Raw genomic sequence first — 25,414 nt, forward strand, 5'->3', positions numbered from 1 at the left:
CCTCCCGGACCAGCGCACGAACCCGCGTCCCCTGCATCGGCAGGCGGACTCTCAACCACTGTGCCACCAGGGAAGCCCCCCCCCCTTTTTTTTTTAAAAACACCTGTACCACATAAGGTACCTAAAGATACCTAAAATATCTAATTTTAAGAACGGCTAACAGGCAAATTTTAACATAAACATCCAAGACTTACATCTCTGCCCAAGAAATGGTGCCATCAGTTCAAAATGCAAATCTCCACTGTAGGGATCATATCTCTGGTATGGAGTTGTGACCTCCTAAGAGACCAGCCCCCTCTGCAGATAACAACAATAAACTCTGGACAAAACAGAAGCAAACAACTACCTGATGATTCCGGAGAGTTAAATCAGACAGATTTAGGAGGAGAGCTGAAATTTTCAACAAGGGACTGACAGAGGGTAATTTTCCTGCTTTTTAGGGCTTTATCCTGTCTGCAGATCACAGTTGCCATGTGGAAGCGAAAAGTCTGAAAGAAAACCTGCAGTATTTTTTGGCCCGATCAAACAGAGGACAAAGCCTTGGGATCCAGAGCCATGAGAAACTGAGAAGGAATCCTGGAAAGGATAGTGCTAGAGAAGGAGAGCCCTGAATTTTGTGTATAAACTCTCTCCAAGTCTCTGGTAACCCCTAATCCATGTGTGTGAAGAGCAGATGCAAAACATCTCAGCTAATGAAGACTTGAGCTGCCACTTCCACAGGCCAGTTTTCACTTTTTGTCTAATCAAGTTAACTGTCTGCTAAAAGGAAAACATCAATACTCTTTGGACGAATGTATCAAGATTCAGGGTCTCTACAACACAACGTGAATAAATGTGACCTATTCTCAAGGGAAGAGACTATCAATGGTGTGAACTCTAAGATAACCCAGAGGTTGGAATTATCAGACGCAAACATATAACTATGTTCAATGATATAAAGGAAGATATACTTGTAATGAATGAAAAAGTAGGAAATCTCAGCTCTCCAACTCTCCAATCTCCATCACTTTTCCCTTCCCTCCTCTCCCAGCTGGTTTTCTAAGTAAGCTTCCCTTTACCACTTCCAACATCAGTGTATGTTAAATCAGAGAGCAAGAATTAACCAGGGCCCTGTGAATCTGAAAATCTCAAGAACTTACCAAGATATTTTGAGTTGACTATAATGGTTAAACTACCATTAAAAATACTCTTCTTTGTAACCATAAGAGAAATCAGATTCAAGGTTATTCTCATCGCAATGTCATTCTGACTCATCTGCATTTGGATATGCTTTCCAGGTGGAACAGAAAGGGATTAAGTTAAATAGCATCTACCAGCTAGGAACTGCATATCACCTGCAACCTATCATGCCACCTGTGTTAACATGTCACCTGTATATACGAAATCAGGGGCACAAACCACTGATTTGGAAAATTAGGCATTATCTGTGTCTTAAAGCAAGTTTCCACTTTCATCAAATGGCCAGAACCTTCGACCGGACTAGACAAGACCTTCTGTCTCTTTAAGAAGAGACAAAGTTAAATGCATTTTTTCCATCCCATCTTAGTAAAAAATAATTTAACGGCATTATTTTCTACTTTTGCAAGTCAGTGTAATCTTACTGGTCAAATCAATTTTTGTGAACTGGTCTGCTAAGTGAATGACCACTCATAGGAGAAACTTAAGCAATCTCTTCCCCAAGCTTTAAAAATTCAGAAAATTTTTATTACTTTATACAATTTATAAACATCACATCTAGTACGAGAACATTCTGATGCCTAACCGGGTTTAGCAGTATTACCTCATTCCTTCCTGTAACATCTCACGTGCAGCCCAGATGCAGCAGATAATCCTACTTCCAAAGCAAAATAAGTGGGCTTCCATTATAAAAACAATGGCATTTGGGATGCTCCCAAAGCAGACTTGAGTGAAACAGCTAAGCTCAACCCCACCCTCAACAAAGGATACAGTTGCCTGCCTGTACTTGTCCACTCAGTATATATTATTTTATAATCTCTCATTGACATATTTTATGTTAAAAGGAAATACTTATGTATATGTAATTTACTGATATGAGCGATCTGGGGCAACGTCCAGAGTCTTCCCATTAGACCTAATTCCCCAATATCTGCAACCGCATTGTAATTTTACATGACAAGAAAAGCCCGTGGGGTATAAATTTATGATGATTATTATTTGTAACAGTGGTAGGAGACCTACCTTTACATTCTATGAAATAAACTCTGCCTAGTTTTCCATGGTTTAAGAAAGTCCAAGTTCCAGACTTCCCTGGTGGCGCAGTGGTTAAGAATCTGCCTGTCAATGCAGCGGACGCGGGTTTGAGCCCTGGTCCGGGAAGATCCCACACGCCACAGAGCAACTAAGCCCGTGCGCTACAACTACTGAGCCTGCGCTCTAGAGCCCACAAGCCACAACTACTGAGTCTGCGTGCCACAACTACTGAAGCCTGGGTGCCTAGAGCCCGTGCTCCGCAACTAGAGAAGCCACCACAATGAAAAGCCTGCGAACTGCAATGAAGAGTAGCCCCTACTCGCCGCAGCTAGAGAAAGCCCGAGTGCAGCGACAAAGAACTAATACAGCCATAAAATAAATAAAATTAATTAAGTAATTTAAAAAAAGAAAGTCCAAGTTCCTAACAACCAAAAAGAAAACTGGCTTAACAGAGCATTCATTAAAATTTCACAGATATTACTTACTGTATTACTTAAGGCTGTCCTACAGAAAACTATAGGAGGAAGCAGTGCACTAGATGATTCGAAACTCGAGTGATTCATGAGAAAGTTGGAGGGAGGGGCAAACCATGTGCTTCTGATACATCTCAAGTATAACACCACGTTTAAACATATGGTTCTATTTGTTTGTTTCTACCTAAATGGCATATCTAAGGTATTGCCTCTGAGATGTTCTATGGCATTTTAAAGTTCATGCAAGTGGAGGAAATCCTTATAATCTGTTTTTCTACATCTAAGACATTAAACTTGGGCACTCTAACCTTTCTGAGCATTTCAAGGGCTTGGGACCATGCACACAGTGGAGCCAAAAGTCACCTGTCATTTGCTTTTTTATGGAATTAAATGATAACATAGTGATTTGATATGCTTTCAAGAGGCTACGGAGCTCTGTCAGAAAATCTGAGCTTCAGGATGGACATGCTTCATTTAAATATCCGCTCAGCGAAGAACTAACTTCCCCTTGGCTGTTTTTTCTTAACTGCATAGCTAACACTCTCTGCACGAGAGGAGGAGGTTGGAGGCTCCACTGTACCCTCCTGGGAACACGGCATTATTTTGAGTATTAAACACCCATCAGTCATAAGTCACCATGTAAACAGTGAAATAGTCCAAAGCATCACAAAATAAACACTGGCCATACATGTTATACTGTTTCAGAGATTACTTACAATATAATTCACGTATAATGAAGTTGAGCCAGCCAAACTGAAATCTCCTCATTATGCAAGCACAGACACTTATTAGATCTAACTGCGAGCATGGCTGTGCGGTTTTTATCTTTTAGAAAACAAACTAAGACAGGAAAAGCTCAAGTGGAATCAGGGGAGGCAGTCCTTAATACGCTTCACGTTGCCACAGCGTGCTTTTTCCAAATGCAAATGCTTTTCTCATTTCTTGGCAAGGGGAAGTGGCGATTAGATGGTTGTTACATAGAAAGGGTGACATCTGGTAATCAGGAAAGTCTGTGGATGTTTCCCCTGGGTGCCCCTAAGTATTAACACACATTTAAAAATCATAAATAAAAACTATGCAGCCAGAAATATATCCCACCAGCCAAGTGTGTGTGAAAGCTTTTGGAAGGAAAAACTAAATCGGGAAAATGAAGATAACAGAGATCTCATCATCCAACTGTCTGCTGTGAGTTACCAGATTCTCAAAAAGAATTAAAAAACAACAACACTGCCTACAGAATTAGAGGGCCAGAAGAAGGGACCTCGAAAGGTCAAGTGAGTTAGTAGGCAAGACGTATTTCAACCCTTGCTCCAAGGCAACAGTAAATTTTCCTAAGATTTACTTGAGGTTTCCTTTGCATAGCTGCCTAGACATGCACCAAATATACCAGGCTTTTTAAAACATGAGAGAAAGAATTACACTTTTTAGAGAATTTGGTGCCAAGCTAGATGGAGCAAAGGCTTTGGAGTTAAGCAGACCTGGCTTACAATTCTGGCTCTGACCTCTAAAGAGCTTGGGATGTGGGCTTCCCTGGTGGCACAGTGGACAAGAATCTGCCTGCCAATGTAGGGGACACGGGTGCGGGAAGATCCCACATGCCGCAGAGCAACTAAGCCCGTGGGCCACAATTACTGAAACCTGCGCGCCTAGAGCCTGTGCTCCACAACAAGAGAAGCCACAGCAACGAGAAGCCTGCGCACCGCAACGAAGAGTAGCCCCCGCTCACCACAACTAGAGAAAGCCCGTGGGCAGCAATGAAGACCCAACACAGCCAAAAAATAAAGAAAATTAAAATTAAAAAGAAAAAATTTTTTAATTTTAAAAGAGCTCAGGATGTGACCTTGGGCTCATTTCTTAAAACTTGCTGAGCTTCAGATTCTTCACGGATAAAACAGGAACAATAAAATTTGCTTTATAGGATTAACGCAAGGATTATAGATAATAAAATAAAGGTGCCTAGAACAGGGTCTGGTTCGGGGTCAGAATGGTGTTCTAAGTCGCAGCTTTATGAACACAGCAAGAAAACAGCAAAAGCAACTCTTCCCAGATGCTTTCCTCTCATGACTCATCTCTTTCTAACATTTCTTAGTCAATGGCAGATGCCATCTCTTCTTCCAAAAACAAAAGAGAAGGGGAAGGGAGAGGAGGGAGAGAAACTTCTGATTTCAAGATGATAGAAAAGTAACATCTTTGTCATCGTCTTCTTTCACCAGTTAACTCCAAATAACAAGGAGAACAAGAAATAAAATGCAAACTCATATCCCATGGATTTAGGAGACCTTTCTAACTCTGGACCATAACACAGTTGTCCCTCGCTAACTGCAGGGGCTTGGTTTCAGGAGCCCCGATATACCAAAATCCACGGATGCTGCAGTCCCTTATATAAAATGGCAGAGTACAATGAATACAGTTGGTGCTCCATAACCGTCCATAGATATGGAGAGCCAACTGTGTACTGAATACTTATTGAAAAAAATCTGTGTATTAAGTGGACCTGTACAGTTCAAGCTCATGTTGTTCAAGGGTTAGCTGAATATGAACATGGCCTGTGGACAGAAGAATGGGAAGTGATTTTGCAAAGTGGGATAACTTCAAACCTGAGTGCTTCTAGAAGAGGTGATCATGGAGAGACCAGCCAACCGACCCTGCAGAACCTCGGTAAGCCGTTGAAACTGGAGATGCCAGATACTGAGGAAAGTGGAGGCCAGAAGAAAGCAAGATGACCTGAAAGTCTGATGAGAAATTAGACTTCCTGTTCCCACCTCAAACCGAAGAAGTTAGCCTGATATCCTTTGCCTACTGGGCAAGAGGCAGAAGGTATATTCTTTTGGAAAACTGTACCCAAGAAGCTCAAGACTAGGATACCAAGGAGCACCTAACCCACCCATGAGTAGATAATTCTGCCCAGGCACACAGAGTTCCCAAATGTTTTTTAAAGAACCCTTTCAGATACATGCACCCCAATGTTCACTGCAGCACTACTTATAATAGCCAAGGCACGGAAGCAACTTAAATGTCCATCGACAGATGAATAAAGATGTGGTACATATATACCACAGAATGTTACTCAGCCATTAAAAAGAATGAAATAATGCCATTTTCAGCAACATGGATTATCATACTGAGTGAAGTAAGTCAGACAGAGAAAGACAAATATCAACATGATACAGCTTATAGGTGGAATCTAAAAAAATGATACAAATGCACTTATTTACAAAACAGAAACAGACTCATAGACACAGAGTACAAACTTATGGTTACCAAAGGGGAAAGAGGGTGGTGGAGGGAGAGAGAAATTGGGAGTTGGGATTGACATACACTCACTACTGTATTTAAAATAGATAACCAACAAGGACCTACTATATAGTACAGGGAACTCTGCTCAATATTCTGTAATAACCTAAAGGGGAAAAGAATTTGAAAAAGAATAGATACATGTATATGTATAACTGAATCACTTTGCCGAACACCTGAAACGAACACAACACTGTAAAGCAACTATAGTCCATATAAAATAAAGATTAAAAAAATAAAGAACGCTTCCAATTTAATATTTCATTCCAAGATAGTGAAGCCCTCCTGGTGACGGCTTCTAAAGGCAGACAGATGGTGGGTTCCTCACATCCTCAGCTAGTCCGTCCTAAATGAAGACAGATGAGACAGAGGAAGCATAGAGCCAAGTGACATCGTTTATTCTTACCAGCCCAACCTCACTGTGGTATGCCCGAGCCGGGGGCCCATGAGAAACTTCTGCCAGGAAGAACACAGACCACGGATCCCTTGGGGCTAATATTAAAGGCTTGAGCATCTAACAGTGGTCCTGGATCTTTTGGTCAAGCTCCTTAGAGTGAGGAAGCTTTCCTCTCTTCCTTTTAACTTTCTTCCTTTGGGGAAACTTTTATCGAGCTTTGCATGACTTTGTAGGAGCTACTAGACTTCCTTTCACACCAGATGACCTGAGAACAGAGCCCAACGAAATGACTCACCTCCCAGCTAGACATGCCTGGTTCCAGCCTTTTAACCAGAAAGTGCTCCTCCCAGGCAAATGGAATAATATCATGTCTACTATGGCATCAGCAAACGAACAAGCCAACCCAAACAAACCTATTTATTCATCTACATATAAGCTTGTTACTGCCAAATCTCAGTGACGATATTAAAAGACTCCTAAGGAGTATTTTAGGTATAATCACTATTACTGGTGCACAATTACTGGTGGTCAAAATCAAATGAGGAAAACAGTTAGTGGTTCCGCAAAAAAAAAAAAAAAAAAAAAAAAAATAGAGTTACCACATGATCCAGCAATTCCACTTCTGGGTATGTACCCAAAAGAACAGAAAGCAGACTCCAGTAGATATTTGATCATAGCAGCATCTTTCACAATAGCCAAAGGTATAAACAATCCAAATGTCCATCGACAGATGACTGGATAAACAAGATGTGGTATATATACACAACGAAATATTATTCATCTTTCAAAAGGAAGGAAATTTCGACACAGGTTACAGATGGGTCAAAAATGTCAGTTTGGGAAGATGAAAAAGTTCTGGAGGTGGATGGTGGTAATGCTTGCACAACAATGTGAATGTACTTAATGCCACTGAACTACACACCTAAAAACGGCTAAAATGGTAAATTTTATATTATGTATATTTTACCACATATACACAAAATGATCAAGTGAGGAAGGAACGCTGTTGAAGTGATCCCTCTAACCATGAACACCCTGGTCATGGTTTCATGTGGGTTTTAATTGTGTGAATTACAGAAAAAAAAATGTCTTTAAACGCATGTGAAAAGGTTATTCTCACATGGAGTTAAAGTTATAACTAAAAGGTATTTATCCTCCAAGGCTGCAAGTGATAATTTATTCATTCAACAAACATTCATCGTGCACCTACCCAAAAAGCAGAAGAGCTGGTAGTTAGGACCCTGCTCCCTGGGGATGTACTACCTGGGTCTGAATCCACGCACCGCTGCTTTCCAGCTGTGGGGCCTTAGACAAGTGATGTAAAGTCCCTCTAACTTGATTTCCTTCTGTGTAAAATGGGAGAGTAATAGTACTCACCTCATTGGCTTGGTGGGAGGATTTCATAAGTTAAGATGCAGCTTAGGACAGTGCTGGCATATGTTAAGTCCATTGGAAAATGTAGAAGGAAATGTGGTTTTCCTGCTGTGTCCTCACTGTGATGGCCAACTTTAAGGACCCTGGAGCCCTGCAGAGGCGGGGCGTGTGGACAAAAGCCCCGGCTGCAGGCTGAGAACACGTGCAGGCACCTTCACGTGATGTGCCTGCCAGCGTCTCCCTATCTCCCTGGTACACCAGTGTTCCTCAGACCCCAGGGTCAAGGACCTCAGCCAAGGGCTGACTGGAGTACAGGGCTGACGTTAAAGAGATAAGAACTTGGGATTGATTAACTTCCTCTTTGCAAGGATGCCAACACTAGACACCCCAGCTCCCTTCTCACACATTTTTTCCTCCTTCCTTGCCTCCCCAAATGAGTTTTCTACCTCATCAACCCTCGTTATCATCTTGTTCGCTGACTGCCTTTTCCCTAATCAGGTGATAAGTTGATCATTTCTGAAACATAATAAAAAATTATAACAAATGGGAAAAGGTAGTTTGGTATTATCTTTGTGAAAAACAAAATAAAACAAACGTGTATCTATGTATATGCTTATATATACACAGGTGGTGAAATTTTTACAGCAAAAATGAAGACACTGTGTACTTGTGGTCCTTTGCATGCGGGTGAGCTACAAGAGGGCGCCTCATATTTGCTTTTGTGTGTTTCCGGATTTTTCTGTAATGACCAGGTACTGATTTTGTATGTAGTAAGAGAAAATAAAATAATAAAGGGGTCTTTTCAGGGTGGTTTGGTACATTTCTAATGCCAGGCTTGACAACAGTTTCAGAAGCTTGTGATTTTGAAAGTTGGGTAAGGAGTCACGCTCAGGAGCGTGTTTGAGCAGATAGGCACCCAGCATGGCTCGCTTAACCCAGAAACTGAGCAGTTATATTTTGGACAAACTGGACCGACTAGGTTTCAACCCAACTGCTTTTGACCAAGTCACCTGGAATCAATATACAGTAATTATTAAGCAATTGCTTTAGGGATTTAGTGTACTATTTAATAGGATTTTCATTCTTTTTGCACCTCAAATAACTGGTTTAATAGGCTTGCCTTAGGGAGGATTTTAATGGAACATTTCCCCCACTTGTGGGACACATTTAAACCAGTGCATCTCTGCTCACATGTGTTCCTACGGTCGCTAATTTTCCGAGGCGCTGATAGCTGTGAATCGTGTCCTACTCCGTGGGTCACTGTCCACAGACAGAGCCTGGAAAGTGGAGATTATTCCTTGCAGCAACATGGTTCATCGTATGCAGTGACACTGTAGGACACAAAGCCCTAGTTGTTGATTTATTTTTATTCTATTCTTAACTCTCTAAGCATTCTACAAACACCTCAGTGTTATTAGTAATATTCTAGGGTAGCATTCATCAAGAAAATCCTATCTTCAGGCACTAAAATATTCATGATAAATGGAGCAATACAAGTCATCTGCGGTGGTTACCAAGGCAGTCCAGAAGTTTCCTGACTGTTCCTCCTTCCTTCTCCTCCCACTCTGGACTTTCTCTGCAGTTTTGTTTCCTCACTCCTGTCGTCTTATTTACTAACTTCTTTATTTATTGAAGTATAGTTGATTTACAATGTTATATCAGTTTCAGGTGTAGAACATAGTGATTCAATATTTTTATAGATTATACTACATTTAAAGTTATTATAAAATATCGGTTATATTCCCGAATGAATATAACACAACGGAAACACACTCCTTTCTCTTCTTCAAAGGTGGATCCAGCCTCAGGATCTCAACTCTCACCTCTCTGACACCTAAACTGCAAATTTCCAGGCATCGAAATTGCCTTCATTTTGCTTGCCTGTATTTTCTAAGTTTTGTATAATCATCAGGTGTTACTTTCGTAAAGAGAAGACGTTATATTTTAAAATTCAGAGGAAAAAGTTAACTTCTCACTACTAACATGGGATAGAATAGCATCCTGGACGGAGCCAGAGCTCAAAGGCAAATAACCCATAAGCCTGTTTCTAAACATTGCCTCCTTCTTCTTCCCAAACGTTCTTTGGTCCACAGGGCTTGTTTTATTTAAGATGCGATCCTTCTCTAGAATTTCTTCGAGGGCACTAAGGAGAATTTCTTTAAAAATTCTTTCCAGTTTCTAAATTAATTCTGTTTTGGGACTTCCCTGGTGGCCCAGTGGTTAAGACTCTGCACTTCCACTGTAGGGAGCACGGGTTTGATCCCTGGTCGGGGAACTAAGATCCCACATGGCGCGAGGCCAAAAAACAAACAAAAAACCCCCAAAACACCCCACAATTAACTGTGTTTCACTGGGGATAATATACTCTGCAGGCACACGGGCTCTTCTCTTTAAAAGTTTTCAATTTTCTACTGACTTTCAGACATCTACCTCTGACCCGGGAACAATGTGGGTCCACCTATACGAGGATGTTTTCCGATAGTAAATAATACTACAGTATTCCATGATCTGCTGCTGGTTGAATTCTCGGATACAGAGGAACCAACTATAAGTTACAGGGGTTTTTCGACCATGTGAGGGTTGGAGCCCCTTATCCCCGCGTTGTCTAAGGGTCAAGTGTATTTACACTCATAAGCAAAGGCTTGGACCGGCAGCTCACACAGACCACCCCCTACCCTTACATGGGCTCATCTCCTCGGTGGGTGCACCACAAGGCTAACCTGGGCCCACAGAATCCTGAGGCTTACCTCGGGCCTGGGTGTGGTGGGCAGGCAGGGTTGGCCTAAAGGTATATATTGCCTTCTATTTTTTTCCCTAGTAAAAGCCTCAAATTAACCCCAACAGCTGCATTTCCAGAAAGTCATTACTGAGGCAGAGATAGCTAGCTGTTCCCCCTCCTCTACTTCCTCTTCTTTTTCTTTTGTGATAAAACCCCAAATTATAAGCTGGGCACATAACCACCCAGAATAAAGGAGCCATTTCCCAGCCTCTCATCCACCACGTACGGCCTTGTGAATAAGCCTGGCCAGTGGGACGTGAGTAGCCTTGATGTGTGCAGCGTTCAGGTATCACCCTCAAGTGGAAGGGGTGCGACCCACCCCCTTCACCTTCCCACGAGTGGGAATGACCCACGCATGACCGGAGGCGGCGTGCCATCTTGGACAATGAGATCAACACGTCAGCAACGGGTGCATCAACATACAAGGAGGTAAGCGCAGGATGCCGCCCAGCCACCATATGAGCTAAGGATGCCTGAACAGTTTCGTGCAAGAGAAACAAACTTCTATCTTGTTTAAGTTATTATTGTTGGTTTCAGTTATAGGAGCCTAGTTCCTGCTCCCACCCACCTTCACCCCCACAAAAGCTAAAATGACTGAAGGAAATAAAGCCAGGGGAGAAAGGCTACTGAAATGCAAAGGTTAGTAACCCAAATTGCGCTTAGAGAAGACACAGCCTTTTATCCTTCTCAGCCACTGTGCGTGGAGCCCTTGAGCCTTATGAAATGCTGACCCTTGAAATGTAAATGTCTGAACCTTCCTTGTAAATTACCCAAAGCTAAAGAACTCTCTGCTTTCACAGGGCTACGATCCTTCGTTCCACACGTGGGCAGAGTTTCACCGGTGCTGCTCGGCCCCCTTTCCTGCACCTCACCATGTAAATGAGGCATTCCCAGAGACAGCTCGGTACAGGAACACGTAAACACAAGTTGCTGATTCAGACTTCTGTCTGGGGTCAGTCACTTGGGAATTAATGAGGAAGTCTTAGAGATCTTACTTGTAATGTCTTTGAAAGACAGAAGGGACCCGATTAATCATATGACATGACATATCCCATAACTCACACACATAAATCCCTTACGGAAAACAAAATACAACTGACATTACTTCAGGTCTAAGTCACTGGAGGGAGAAATTCACACACCACCAAAAGTGGGATTGCTACCTCCAGATCATTTACAGATGAGAGCAGGGATCTTCTATTTAAGATACCGAACTACATAAATAATGATCCAATGTCCCATTAAAAATGTCAATTCAGATTAATTCAGAACTAGAAGCATTAAGTTTGATTTAATTCAACCACCACTTAATTGAGAGCTTACTACACACCAAGCCAAGCATTTTCCATAGATTATTTAATTCTCATAACCACCTTTTTCTTTTTCTTTTTTTTTTAACAGATGGGAAAACTGAAGCCCAGAATATTTAAGTGACTTGTTCAAATTAGTAGCTGAGCTGGACATGAACCCAGATTGCAGGCCTCCAGAGGCCACCTCTGCCCTGACCTGGGTGTTACAGAAGATGTGGGTGTTTCAGAAGATGTGGAGATGATTAAGATTTAAATGTGGTCCTTGAAGATAACGAACGTGGGAGAAATATATATACATATACACACAATTCTGCATAACACAGGACAGAGCATTCAAAGCACCGGAACACGAGTGAAATGTATTCTCTCAGTACAGAGGCAAGAGTATTAAGTCCGTTTCAGGGGCTGCAGAAGTGTGTGGCCCACTGGAGTGGCTCCTGTCCCAGAGGATGTATCAGGCCCCATATGAAGGGGTCCCACGCTCACTACCTACCAGTCTTGCTTCTCCAGCTTGGTCCCCAATCCAGCTCCTCTGTCTTGCAATCTCAGCTTCCCTCTGGGAAAAAACTTCCCGTCCTTGGCTCAGGATATCCTCAGACAGCTTTTAGGCTGTGCCTCCCAAGTCTGAACCTTATTTAATTGTAGGTCAGAGAGCCACAGTCTAGGTCCAGTTGAGACATTGGAAAGAAAAGGATGCAGGCACAGAAAGGTGTTAAAAAGGCTACTGAAATATTTCAGGCAACAGATTCAGAAGGTCTAAAACAGGGCAGTGGGAATTACAAAATGAGAACAGATTTTAAAGAAATGTTGGAGGAGTATCTAGAGGATTTCCTAACACACTGGATGTGGGGAATAAGGAAAACAGAGAAGTCCAAGACTAGAGACTGATTGTAGTGTAGCTGTCTGGAGGATGAGGGTCACCGATAACCAAGGCAGGCTACATCGGAAAAGACCGAAATACAGAAGTTTTTATAGCACGAATCTGGGGAAGACTAGAAGGTATTAATGCAATTCACTGTGGATATAATTGTTTGGAATGTCTGAGGTCTTACACAGCTCAAGGGCATGGTGAGGGTGGAGGTGTGCTAGAGACGGTCTTCAGAGGGACAGCTGAAGAAGAGCACTGGATAAAAACGCACGGGGAAGGCGTGTGCCAAGGACATGATCTGGGGAGACCTCCTCCCGGAAGAACTGGATCGAGTAAGGAAGCCAGAGAGACAAAGAGAAGGACTGGTGGGAGAAATGCTATCAAGGAAGCTGACAAACTAGACATAAGCGCTCAAGCAAGTCACTGTCTCACTCTGCGTCTCTGCTTCCCACTCCAGGAGACAAAGGGCTTTGGACTAGGGTGATCTTTAACGTCTTCCCTGGATTTTAGGGTGATGAAAATGTCTGTATCTTCATTGTGGTCACATGGGTGTATACTTTGTCAAAACTCATAGAACTGTCCACTTAAAATTGGTGCATTTTATCAAATGTAACTTATATACTCCATTGAGGTTGATTAAAAAAAATTCCGTTTCTAAGGAATTATCCATTTTATGCAAAACTATTAATAGTAGTATGAAATATTCCATTTATGAGTATTTTTTCATCAGAGAAAAAGAAATATGGTTCAAAAACTGCATACCCTTAATCCCCCGCACCCCCCCGGAAAAAAAACAAAACACCACCATGAATTAGAAGAACTTGTTTTAAGAAATCAGTCCCTGATCATTCCGGATGTTGGTATGAGTGAGCAGACATCTTGAAGTGTTTTGCAAACACATGGGAAAGTAACGAGAACTTCCGGTGGACTCTCAGACATGGCATGTGTGGTAGGTTTTGCAGGACAGCCCAAGAGCCACAGGGAAGCAGTATGGCAGCCCTGGCTCTGCTAGGACCTACAGCTCAGTAATGACCTCTAGACAAATTTGCTTCAAGTGATGGCTCGGAGGAGTAGAACATGTGTGGGTCAACACATGGCTCAATTCGATACCGATTTCTAAGGTGCAGGAATGGATGTTCCTGGTGGAAGGTATATCCTTTTTTTTTTGCGGTACGCGGGCCTCTCACTGTTGTGGCCTCTCCCATTGCGGAGCACAGGCTCCGGACGCTCACGCTCAGCGGCCACGGCTCACGGGCCCAGCCGCTCCGCGGCATGTGGGATCTTCCCAGACTGGGGCACGAACCCGTGTCCCCTGCATCGGCAGGCAGACTCTCAACCACTGCGCCACCAGGGAAGCCCATATATCCATCTTTAAAACAACTTAAGCTCCTTGACGGCTGAAGCATCATTTAATTAGAAGGGAGAGGCTGCCTGCATCCCTGTATTGAGTGTATTATGGAGTCTGTCATTTATTATGATTTCTTTCCATTTTTTGCAAATTTTAAGAGGTAGTGCCTTAAAGAAATAAGTATGCTCTGTGACAACAAGGTATAGCTTTTGGCTCTACGATAAAGGTAGCTCTACAGAGAACACCTTCGGGTCATTCGAGGACATGTACGTCTCTACCATCATACTCAGTCTGTCTCCTCTAACTGATCATGAACTCCTCCAAGGCAGGAATCGAGTCTTAATTTCCTTGAGCACTTAGTCCAATGTCTGAAAGACCAGATATTCAACACATTTTGGCTGAACTGAACTTGGCCAGAACTCTTTCCTTGGGAAGAACCTATCTGAGACACTATTTATAAGTTATGGGTTATCGCTTTATCTTCCTTTTTTTTTTTTTTAATCTTTCCTGGCCTCCTGTGGGCTCTCATCCTTCCTTCCTTCCTCCTTTTCTGTATTACAAGGTACAGAAGGAATTAGGCTCTGGCAGGAGTAATGGGCAGAGAGTAAGGAGTGTGTAACTCCAGTAATGTTTCTTGCATGAAATAATGACAAATCAGTTATCTCCAGGGGCCAAAAATATTCAACTTTATCTGGAGTAAATAATATGTGCTCTGCTGTTTGTAATCAAGAACTGGGAGATTCAGATAGTCTAGGCAAGTTGTCCAAGACTGTTCAGCGAGGCTGCTGGAACCAGAATCCAGGGGATGCATGGCAACTTGGCCACCCTATCCAGACTAAGTTGTCCCAGGATGTTCATTCTTGACCCTTTCTTAGTGGCAACATAGGCCTCGGCATTTAGGAAGCCTGAATGAATCAAAACTATTAACAGATACAAAAACCTGGAGACACTGAATCGTATCGTAGTATGGACAACCCTTTTTTTTTGGCTGCTTGGGTCTCTGTTGCTGCACGCTGGCTTTCTCTAGTTGTGGCGAATGGGGGCTACTCTTGGTTGTGGTGCACTGGACTCTCATTGTGGTGGCTTCTCTCATTGCGGAGCAGTGGCTCTAGGCCTGTGGGCTTCAGTAGTTACAGCACGTGGGCTCAGTAGTTGTGGCTCATGGGCTCTAGAGCACAGGCTCAGTAGTTGTGGTGCATGGGCTTAGTTGCTCCACGGCATGTGGGATCTTCCCGGACCAGGGATTGAACCTGTGTCTCCTGCACTGGCAGGTAGATTCTTAACCACTGTGCCACCAGGGAAGTCCTGGACAACTGTTGTGAAGTCAGGCAGAACTGGGTTTGAAACCTGATTCCACCACTTCCTCGTTTCAAGAATACAAGTTATAAACTTACACTTCAGTTTCTTCTTCTGAAAAATGCAGTATCAATATATACATTATTAGGGTTATTTTGAACATTAAATTAGATGGATAAAGCACTTGGTATAGTTCCTCTTATATAGGAAATGGCCAAGAAAGGGACAATGATAATGAGAGCGGTAGTAATAGTAACAGTAACAGTAGTAGTGGTTATTGTTGTTGTTACTCTCCTCTGTCTTCCCTCAACGTATGGAGTTAAAATATATATTAAATGAATATTTATAGGTTTTGATGAAGCCCTGTGAAATATGGGAAAGCCTGAAGATTAAACAGTATGTTAGTTTACACTGAATCAGCTAATAATTGAACGTTGACCCTGGGAAGTAGAAAGAATCATAAGATAAAAAGAGCTTACACAATCACTTGTATAATCACTTGTGTAAAGACACAGAACATAAGAAATGTTCAACCACAACATGGTCTTTGAAAATAATAAAATACTCAAGATGTCAAAAGGCACTCAAGTCTGCCCCAAATTACCAAAGGACAGGGTAGGCCCAGCCTGGGGTGGTCTGGGAATTGTTTGTGGAGTTGGATTTGGATTTTACAGGATGATCAAGTTGTAATCCTGACAGGGAAGAGAATGGAAGGCCACTCAGGGCAGAGACAGGGCATCCAGAAAAGCATGCAGCGGTGTTGGTTATCTTGGCTTTAGGAACGCAGTACAGAGATTTTTGTTACAGGGCAGTAGACGTCAATGCCTTATTAGCTAAACCCTCGAATTACCCAGGTACCCTCAAACCAGAGAGGACAAGTCACTGCTGTCCACAGCCTCTTTCTAGGGAAAACCACTTTGCCCGCGCTTGCTTCTGACTGGGTAGCCTGGATGATCCTACTTCACACCAAGAGGCAATGCTCTTGCCCCGCTAGGTGCAGAAGTTTGGAAAGGGGCACCTGAACCGTGGGCACCCACCCCAGGGCCAGCCCATGTTCTGACATCTCCTCCGTCCTGATCCCAGGCATCCTAACCACAGCTCCTTACATCCCTGAGATTCAAGTGGCATTTCAGTTCTCTGTAACCAAGATCTTGTTCTCTCCCAGTTGTCCTGGTAACGCAGCAAAGATCCAACTTTTGGAAGTCATAGTATAAAAGGCTTTTGATTTGGGGCTTAATTCCAGGCAGGGTTTCCACAATTGCTGTGTTTTATCCAAAGAACAAATTTCTGTTTCACGGACAGAAGTCACTCCCTGGATGGTGACAAACATAAACGTCTTCATTAACTTGCAGACACAGCCCTTATCACACATGAGCACAGGATTCTGTCAATGACAGTTGAACCTCCAGGTGTTTCCGGCATTAGTGAATTATTTACTGGCAACCTTGAGAAGGAGTTGTAGGCTAGGTTTAAATAAAGGGAAACCAGCTGTACCAGGCAGAGCAAAGAGGAGTGCGAAAGCGTGTTTCATAAACGTTGAGTTTTCTTTAAATAACACGGAAGTTCTAGTGCCTCTGGCCACGTGAGCACATAAGTCACTGGCAATGCCCCGTGCTCTCTGTCTTCTGTTTGGCTTTCCCTGGGGTCTGGCTCTGTATTCCACACAGAAGAAACCCTTCTGTGGGCTCCATTAGAGAGAAGGGATAAGACATACTCAGATGTGTCGCTGTTTCACGCAGCTGACCCCTCTCTGCTGTTGTATTATTAACTGATTCCCCTCCTCCAGATCTTTGAAACTCTTTCTGATCTGGTCTCCTGATGGAATCGCAGAGCAAGGAGCTCTCAGAAGTTGGAAAGCACAGTTTTTCTTCCCTATCCCAAGTATGGCATTTAAGATAAAGAGCATATAGCGCTGTGTGATTAAGGGATACACGTAGCCTTGAAAACCTGCCGTGGCAGCTTTAGTGTTGCGTCCTCACACAGCCCAAGCCCTGCCAGAATGTCTAGGGACAGAGGGTTCATTTCCCTTAACTCTAGGGGACAGCAGACGAGAAGCCATGAGGAGAACTGGGCACCCAAACAAGATACCACTATTTTAGGGCCCTGGCTGTACAAAGGGTGGCGTTGAACTCAGAGGAGTAACTCTTTGATGCAATTCCAGGCACTAGGATAAGGTGAAGAATCCCAGGCACCGTGATGGGGGTGATGCTTCTGTGATAAGGGAAGGAGTGGACAGTGTGTTCTGATATTTAATGAAGGACCCTAGGTAAGCAACTGTCTTCTCACGCTGGACCTGAGGTACCACTTCAACACTGGGGAGATCTGGAGATCTCTCAGGGGACTGGAGTGTGTTCACGTGTGGTGGCAAGATGGGGCGGTGGTGGTGGGAGTGCAGGCGTAGGCCAGAAGGGCCTTCCCAAGGAGCCACCACTGCTGCTCTGGGCACTTCCCGCTTGGCCAGCATCTTTCTGGCGTCCTGGGGGTTTTGGGCTGCTGTGCAGAAGGCTATCGGGGGTGTATGTTATGGAATTAGGGTCCACTTCTAGGTGCCCCAGTTCTACAACATAGGGCTTAGCCCTCCAGCCGGGGCTGCCCTGAATCAAGAGAGAACTCCCTGGAGAAGGGAGGAAAGCTATCCTGAGGACCACCTAGACCACCCTCAGGTCTAAGGATGCCCCTCAGTGCCAACCTGAGCACAGCTTACTCCACAGCTGTGCTGATGGGCCACATGCTGACCAGCTGGACCCAGAGCACAACCCTCTCCCACAGATCCCGGGAGACCACCCGAAGTGCCAGTTTCTCACCTCGTGACTCACTCTGGAAGACGGCCATTGTGATACCCTCCCCCCACCCCGCTTCTGTATTTCCAGTCGCAGAGAAGGCAGCTCCAACAGCAGTGGGGACCTTCCGAAGGAGGTCAGGCAGGTCCTGGGTAGGGGATTCCCCTTTGGCTTGTTAGCTCCTTTCTGCTAAAACAGACCATGACTCTAGCCAGCCATGATCTCCTGAGGATCCTCCTGGGTGGAGCCTCCCAGCAGGTGCAGGACCAGGGACAACAGCCGGCTCCATCCACAAACTGCCCACGATGCCCTGCTAAGTCCCCATCCCATCTTCCTAGGGAGGAGGCTCTGCCTGGACCCACCGTCTGATAAAACCTGGAAGTGGGGCAGGGTCGGCCTTAGCCTAGAAGGCAGCGGTGGTGGAAACAGCAACAGCAGCGCTTAAATGGACTGCTCGGCCCCTGTGCGAGGCCTTGTGCTATCGTGCCCTCCAGCAGAAGCCAACAGGCCTGGCCCTGCCCGCCCCTCCTCCAAAGGCTGTGCTCCCACTGCCATCGGGGGGCCTCCGCCCCGGGAAGGCAGAGCTGCAGGAGGGTATTTGCTGTGGCCGGTTCCCAGAGTGAGTCACAAGCTGAGAAACTGCCTCATCCTGTGGAGTTTCATCAAATCCTCACAAGGAGCAACAAGACAATCTGTGATTATCCCCCTCTCACAGTGGAGAAACTGAGTCCCAGAGCTCAAGACTCTGGCCCAAGGTCATACTGTGAAGCAAGGTTAGAGCCAGGACCTCAGTCCCCAGAGTCTGAGGCTCAGAACACTCGCTCAATTTAAAAGATCTGAATGCAAAAAAAAAAAAAAAAAAGGATGAAGAAATACTTATGCCCAGGCTCACCTTTAAATGATTAAATCGGAATCTCTGGAGCTGGAACCAGGGAATCAGCATTTTAAAAAATCAGCCAGGATTGAGAACCAGGGCTCTAATGCCTTGAAATCTGAGTGTGTCCTTTCTTTCCATCCAGGCGGAAGCTCCTTGGGGCAAGACCCTTAACGCCGAGCCCAGGGCTGGCACGTAGTCAGCGCTCGACGAACGTTCGCTGAGTGACTGCATCCTCACTTGAAAATCCAAACAAACCCGGGGTGGGATATGGGGCATGTTTTGCTTTTTTTGTGTGAGGTAAGAGTCATGTGTGTGTCATCCGGATTTGGGCAACCCGAGAACACAAATTCCAAAGAAGATAAATCCCCCCACCCCCAGCTCCCTAACGTCCCAAGAGAGGAACAGGCTGTGTTGTTGGTTATCTCCTGCTTTCAATTAAGGAGGCTTCAGCCAGATTCCTTTGTGTGCCTCTGAGGCCCAAGCCTTGTAAATGGCACACTTTCAATTATTTATCTAAACAAAGGTGAGCCAGAGGGCAGTTGTAAACACTCGCCTGATGAACTCGAGCCTAGCTCTGAGCGCCCTTGGAATTCTCAAGCTTACATGACTTGGTTTTGTGGATCCAGTTTCCTTGGCTGGGGGGTGGGGTGGGAAAAGAAAGAAAGAAAAGGAAAAAAAAATTGCACACTATTTAGGAGGCCATAAATTCCATTTCAGAAATGAAAGGCGTGCCAGAGCCGAGCCGCAAGGATGCCGGGCTTTGTGGCTGGTGGTGATCCTGTTGCTAGGTTGCTTAAATCAAACAGTCATAACTCACTGGCAAAGAGGTGGACCGCTGAATCTCTTCCAGTTTTGCGCTGTCTTCCTCATCAAAGGATGCATAACATTCTATGTCACCAATGAATAATAAATCCCGTCAAAAAGGAACACAGAACCAACAGCGATCTACAAATGTAAGCGGAGAAAAGGCCGTGTCTCGTAAGTGAGGACAGCCTTCTGTTTTGCTGTCAGCAAGACAAGTGCTCTTCTTGGGGATGGGTCTGTGCCTACTCCCTGTAAGGACCGGCCTGTGATGTGCATATGACCCAGACTGCTGTGCCATGGGTACAGCTGATGGCCGACAGTGAGCAAGGGGAACGACTCCTATGGAAATCAAGTACCCCTTCACTGGCCATCAGCGTCAGCTGTAGCAAAAGAGTGACTTGTTAACAATAAACCAGCTGGAAGTCAGGGCACCTGGGTATTAAGAGCAGCAGCAGCAACAGTAACAACAGCTACTGTTTGAGTACATATCATGTGCTGAAAGCTCTGTACTACTGTACCGTGGAGAGGCACTATCCTTACCAGGAAAAGGTCCAGAGAGATGAAGCAATTTGCCAGGCCACGTGACCCATAAGTGACAAGGCTGGAATCTGTACCCAGATCTGCCCGACTCAAAAGCCAGGGTTCCTCATCATGCTGTTATAGAACCTCCCTAGTCCCAGGACAGACACTTGAAAATGTTTCTGGAATTCACCTCTCTTCTCTATCCCTGATCCTGATGACCTTAGTTCAGACCTTAAACTCTCTCACCCTTACCATTTTTAGAGCCTTTAAAATTCATCTTCCCGCCTCCACTCTTTCCCTCATCCCGTCAAGTGCAAATATTTAAAAATATACCTAACACCCTATGGGATATCGTCTCAAGTCCAGTCCTTTGCAAAGCACAGGTGGTCCCACTCCACCTCTTCTGTCGCTATCATCCCACACTGTGACCCGGTCTCCTCAAATGTCCACCTCAGAAGATCCCTTCTGTAAAACATCCTGTCTCTTCCTTCCGATCTCACTTATTTACATGCTTGTCTCTCCACCCAGACTGAGCTCCTAGAAAGCAAGAAGCTTGTCTTGTTCATGCTTGTGATTTCCCCCGGATCTGGCAGAGGGCGAGTGCCAATGTACGTTACCTAGCTGACTCACTGACTGAATGAACAGAACCTCAAAGCTGGGGAAAATAAATTAGCAAAGATCATTGAATTTTTGACAACTGACCATATATGCGTGGGGTCTCAGAACAGTCATTCTTTTTTTGTTTTTTTGCGGTACGCAGGCCTCTCACTGTTGTGGCCTCTCCTGTTGCAGAGCACAGGCTCCGGAATCGCAGGCTCAGCGGCCATGGCTCACGGGCCCAGCCGCTCCGCGGCATGTGGGATCTTCCCGGACCGGGGCACGAACCCGCGTCCCCTGCATCGGCAGGCGGACTCTCAACCACTGCGCCACCAGGGAAGCCCAATCATTCTTAACAATTCCTTGAGTTTTATAGATTTTACTTATCTCTGGAATAACCACAAGAAATTCATTTAAAAATTAAGTTCTAGCTTAAAACATGTTTCCTTGACATTTTAGTCTAGCTTTCTTCCACTCAAAAGTATTTTCTTCACTAATAGTTAGCTATTAGCAGTAGTATCTGATCCTAGAATGTCTACCTTTTCCTTTCCTAGCCTAAATGCAGTTTTCTTGTTTGAAGATTCTGGTTTAATTCCTTGTTTAAATAAAGACCCGGTGCCTGGATTAAATTGACCAGCATATTATATTAGGTGTGCCTTAGATGTATTAAGACAGTTGCATTTTACGTCTTGTGTTTCAGGGCTAGGTAGGCTCCATGGCAAATACACTCAAATGGTAACTGCCTATTGTGGGCTGGCCAAAAAATTTGTTCGGCCTTAAGTAAAAATAAGACATACTTTTCATTTTCACCAAGAACTTTACTGAACATACTCACTAACCAAACAAACTTTTTGGTCATCCCAATAGAATCGGCACTGTCTTCCTGCCTTCCCCCAGTGTGAGCGGGAACTTAGCTAACCTCTGCCCAGGCTTCAAGATTTATCTCCATTTCCTCCCTCCTCTTTGTTGCGGCCCTGGATCTGAGCCAAGCAGGACATGACATCCCCCGCCCCCGCCGAACTCCCATAACACTTGCTCTCTGTGTCCCTCAGACCCTGTTCAAGGTCATGTGTAGCAAATCACAGTGGAAAGGACACTGCCATGGGAACGTCACCCCTGCTGTCCCACGAATACATCATGGGGCTCTAGGTGATGGATTCACCTCTCTGGCCCTTGGTTTACTCACTGCAAAATGAGGGAGTTAGACTAGTTGGGTTACATGGCCTGTACGCTTCCTTCCAGCTCTAAAAGTCTATGAAAACGTGCCAGATAGCTTTTTTTTTTTTTTAACATCTTTATTGGAGTAAATTGCTTTACAATGGTGTGTTAACTTCTGCTGTATAACAAAGTGAATCAGCTATATGTGTACATATATCCCCATATCCCCTCCCTCTTGTGTCTCCCTCCCTCCCACCCTATCCCACCCCTCTAGGTGGACACAGAGCACCGAGCTGATCTCCCTGTGCTATGTGGCTGCTTCCCACTAGCTATCTATTTTACATGTGGTAGTGTATATATGTCCATGCCACTCTCTCACTTCATCCCAGCTTACCCTTCCCCCTCCCCGTGTCCTCAAGCCCATTCTCTACGTCAGAGTCTTTACTCCTGTCCTGCCCCTAGGTTCTTCAGAACTTTTTTTTTCCTTTAGATTCCATATATATGTGTTAGTATATGGTATTTGTTTTTCTCTTTCTGACTTACTTCACTTTGTACGACACACTCTAGGTCCCTCCAGCTCATTACAAATAACTCAATTTTGTTTCTTTTTATCATGCCAGATATCTTAATCCTAGTTGTAACCTCCCTAGTGGTGTGGAAGGTGAAATGCAAAAGAATAGAACTTTGGGCCACATTCAAACTGTTAAGAGTTGAAAATAATGATTTGGATGTTACGATCCTCTACATTTTCCAAAGGACCACCACATGATGACATCTTCAAACTAAACATGCAACCAAGAGATGGCCCAGCAGGGTAACGGTAACTGATGCTGTAGGTTTTGTTAACTATACTGTGAAATGTTCATCATGATAAAGTTGGTTTCTCACAATTCCACACAAACTCAGAATTACACATGCAAGTAAAACTACTTAAACATTCCTTTCAGGCACGATCAACCGGTGTGCATCTAAGACATAATGCTTTAGATTAGTCAAATATACATCCCCCAAAATGTGAAACATAGATGCTCAAATTTGATTCCTTCGAGGATGAGCTTCAAACTGTAAGTAATTTGGCAAGAGACAGAGTCTTGGAGAACCAGCATTTTTCCTACTAAATTACACAACTTCTTATCTTTTAAAATAATTTATAAAGACATGTTAGAATGAGAACAAAATAACAGTCATTCAAGAGAAAAGACAGATGTAGAGCATTTAGGCTCAAGAGAGCTTCGATGGTTGAGTACTATGTTTAGGGCTAACTTGCCTGACAGCTGAGCCCAAAAGGGGAGCTACGAGGAGTTAGTTCTGATACAGGTTTTTACAAGAGGGAAGAAATTTGCCAAGGAGATGTTTATCACTCAGAGTCCCAACTGGAAACAGAAGTCACATTAAAATGAGGATAATCCAGGGAGGGGCTGTTTACAAAGGGACTAAAGTACAAATATGTGAGCAGGGTGCAAGGGAACCACAGGGCAAGTAAGGAACTTGGGGCTGACCACAGAGGAGCTGTTGCCACCTGTAGTGGATTAAATACCGTCTCTCTTCCCCACCCCCATACATTTGTGTCCACCTAGCACACGACCTTATTTGGAAATGTGCAAAGGATGAAGATGAAATCATACTAGATTAGGTCGGGACCTCAATCCAATGGCAGCGTCCTTGTAAGAGGCAGAAAAGCAGAAAAGTTCACATAGAGACGCAGAGAAGGTGACCATTTAAGACGGAGGCAGCGATTGGAGTGATGTGTTTACAAGCCAAGGAATACCAAGGATCGTTAGCAGCTACCAGAAGCTACGAGAAAAGCATGGGATATTCTCCTTCTGAACCTTCAGGAGAAACCAACCCTGACAACACCTCGATTTCAGACTTCTGGCCTTCTGAACTGTAAGAGAATAAATTTCTGTTGTTTTAAGCCACCTAGCTTGTGCTAATTTCGTTATGGCAGCTGCAGGAAACGAATATACCACCCCATTCCCTAAAAGGATGAAAGGAAGGAGAGTCACTGAGCCCAGGGGGAGAAAATTTGTTGAGGTCAGTTTAAGTGGAGCAGTGACCGTCCATCAAGGGATAGAGCCAATCAGAGGCAACCCTGCAAGAAGACAGCCAGAGGAATATATGTCCCGACCTCAATCTCTTTCCTTCCTCCCTCCAATCTCCACCTGGGGCTCCCCACTGGTTGCACCCAACAGGAAGCCAGGGGATGTGGTAGCCCTGCTGACACAGGCAGAGAGCAGGAGGTGGGAGAGTGGAAAGCGTACTTGGAGGGGTGGATGAAAGCTACCAGCACGAGATGAAATCTCGCAGGGATCATTTCTGGGATGACAAAGCTGAAAAGTGTCAAGTTAAATCTTTCCTTCCTGTAAAGTGATTATTACTGTCCCCAGAAGATGTTGGTCTCTCTCCTGTACCGGGTCCCCTTCTCCTTCAACACTCTTGAGCCAAGGTTTCTCTAGCTCAAGCTCTGTTTTGGCCCCTGTGTTATTTTCTTCCGGCTCCACACACAGCCTTCATCATGGCCTTCACCGTAACTGATGACCCCTGCATCCGCCCGATCTCTCACTCCAGCTCAAGTCCGTTTCCAACGACCCTGGGAAAATTTCACAAGATCTCTCACGAACTGTTCAAAGTCAACACATTTGAAAAAAATCAACCACATCATCCTCTTTCCAAAACCAATACTGTATGAAATCCTTCGTCTCATTTCTCTAAACCGTCTCACCTTAAACTCTCCTGTTCATTCCCTTTCCCCAGACATCAAGGTCCTGTCAGTTTTCATAAGGACATTGGGCTTCCACTCACCCCCTTTTCCTCCGTTTCAACAACCCCCACTGCTTGCATCTGAGCCACATCTATGTACATCTGGATAACGGCAAACAAGCTCTGAGCTGGCTTTCTCAACTCCGGTTTCCCAACTCCTCTGTGGTCAGCCCCAAGTTCCTTACTTGCCCTGTGGTTCCCTTGCACCCTGCTCACATATTTGTACTTTAGTCCCTTTGTAAACAGCCCCTCCCTGGATTATCCTCATTTTAATGTGACTTCTGTTTCCAGTTGGGACTCTGAGTGATAAACATCTCCTTGGCAAATTTCTTCCCTCTTGTAAAAACCTGTATCAGAACTAACTCCTCGTAGCTCCCCTTTTGGGCTCAGCTGTCAGGCAAATTAGCCCCAAACTTAGTACTCAACCATCGAAGCTCTCTTGAGCCTAAATGCTCTTCCAACTTCATCACGGCCAAGGCAATATTACCGTCCTTCTCATATCAAACCTACGTTTAAATTCTCCAGTGACCCTTTCCGCATCATGCCCTCCCCTGTCAGAGCCATAA

The 25,414-nt window shown here is 44.4% G+C and overlaps 1 protein-coding gene across 2 annotated transcripts in view; it reads right to left on the minus strand.

Moving 5' to 3' along the window:
• The window catches only part of CCBE1 (collagen and calcium binding EGF domains 1), a 227,679-nt gene that overhangs the window by 40,576 nt on the left and 161,689 nt on the right, over nucleotides 1-25,414 (minus strand). The window lies entirely within an intron of this gene.

Source organism: Mesoplodon bidens, assembly GCF_964165515.1.
Source record: "Mesoplodon bidens genome assembly, chromosome: 13".
Taxonomy (NCBI): domain Eukaryota; kingdom Metazoa; phylum Chordata; class Mammalia; order Artiodactyla; family Ziphiidae; genus Mesoplodon; species Mesoplodon bidens.